Below are 2,096 nucleotides of genomic sequence, written 5' to 3'. Positions count from 1 at the left end.
ACAGGCTCTTGTTCCAATGAATAAATTCGTTTCTTTCAGAACCCCGAGCCTTCTATAGTTATTGCTTCCACCACGCACTTTTAGCGCTTTGTTAAATTATCGGCAGGTGAGCGCCGCGACCATCGCAATTGCGATTTCATGGTAGCAACTGGGATGCGTCTCCCTTTAGACATCGAATTTATGGAATCAACTGCGTTTAAAATGATATTCCCGGTTTTGCGAAGTTCTCAACTTAACGAAATAATTCGCGGTTCCCTGTGACTTTGTTAGCTCCTATTTTCACTGTGCTATTATTGCATCACCTAAAGGCGTTGACGAAACGAGCAAGATTTAAAAACGAAGTTTTCGAATTAGTTAAGAAATAAAACCATTTCAGCAGACACATTCCGATATCAGCCCACGGCCGGACTGGAGTAAGCGCGCGCTCAGCGCGCGTCGCGTACTCCAGTCCGGCCGTGATCAGCCGTGCTCTACAAACGGCCTTCATATTCCCCGCGACATGTTGTTTTGGTCGAGCATTCGTTTAACGTGGCTCGGCGTGTGAAAGCGTGGTTCATTCGACGGTCTCCGTCAACCGTCTTGGCATGCTTCTGCTGCATCGTAAAAAAAAAAACCCGAAAAGGCGAGGCAAAGGGCGTTCACTGAGATGACCACATTGTGGTGCGAACTCCTGTAGACGCGTGGTGCTGAAGTTTATGTATCAGTGACTGTAAGAAAGGGTTTGCACAAGGAAAATACCAGTTTTTCACAATTTCCCCTCACAACATTATTTAAGTTTACATCGCTATCTGATCTGTGCGAGACAATTGTTTCAGGAGTCTGTGCCTTCGACTGTTCTGCTTAAAGGGAATGTGAAGAGGTTTTAGAATTAAAAAAAAAAAGTTGGCCAGCAGCAAGTACGCATTTAACAGGGCCCTTGTAGAAATATCTTCGGAATACTTCCAATAGAATCCCCGCAATATGGAAATAAAAGTGGCCGGATGCTCCGCCCCCATCTTGGCGCGCGATCCCGGCAGAAGGAAAAGCGGAGGCGAAAATCGGCCGGCACCCGCCCGGAGCGGCCGCCTGTGCCACGCTCTTTTCGCCGTGTCCCTTCCAGAGGCTTTCCACGGGGAGAATGCCATTCGGTTTTTGTTGTTGTTGTTGTTGACAGCACGTACCGTACTTACCCGATTCTAACGCGCCCCCGATTCTAACGCGCACCCAATTTTCCAGGCAAAAAACCGAAAAAACTTGCACCTCCGATGGTAACGCACACGGAACTTTGTGAGCAAGAAAAACGAATGCGAAAGAAACGGGCGATTTATTTCCTGAAGTAATCTCGCGCATCTCACTCCTCGTCGCTCTCCAAGAGCTTCTTGTCGCCTTCCGGTGACCGCGACATCTCGTCCTCGGTGCCATCAAGCGCGTTCGCGATGCCACACTTCTGAACGAACGTTCAACCATGGTCGATGGGACCCTGGCCCACGCCTCGCATGCCCATCCCGCGAGCTTCTCCAGAGGTGCACGCTTGAGCGAACCACTCGTTATGAACGCGTGGGAGCCGCTCGTAAGCCGTGGATCCGGCGCACCTTCGTTGCCGCTGCTCCCATTGCTGCTATCAAGCGCGCAAGTGGAATAATTTGACGATTTGCGTGAACGCCGATAGAAAAGCCTTGGCGCCTAGATCTGAAAAGTTGTTGCTAAAAGCTTGGCGCCATCTTGAGATGGCGATGGCGATGGGTGGAACGAAATTTCAGCAGTTTCGGTTTCGTATCCGATTCTAACGTGCATGCGATTTTTGGGCCTGTTTTTCCGGAAAAAAAGTGCACGTTAGAATCGGGTAATTACGGTACTTGTACAATTTTCCTGTTGAAAAAGTATGCACGAATGCCAAACCAGACATCTGTTTCAATGCCGTGTTCCTAAACAAGATAATACCATGCCGGAATGTTTTATAGAATACGGAAGCGACATTCAAGGTGGCCGCGCTTGATGACAAGAATATAGTACCCTACGCTGGAAGATTTGTAAAATGCTTTAATGCGTTTTTTTTTTCTTTTTGAAAGCGGTAGACACTAATGTCCATATGTGATGCTAGATAAAGGAAGGATGGC

Source organism: Haemaphysalis longicornis, unplaced genomic scaffold (genome assembly GCF_048455015.1).
Source record: "Haemaphysalis longicornis isolate Haplotype H1 unplaced genomic scaffold, Haemaphysalis longicornis Haplotype H1 scaffold_1, whole genome shotgun sequence".
NCBI lineage: Eukaryota > Metazoa > Arthropoda > Arachnida > Ixodida > Ixodidae > Haemaphysalis > Haemaphysalis longicornis.
The sequence above is the reverse complement of the archived record's forward strand: the minus strand, read 5'-3'. Positions refer to the sequence as shown.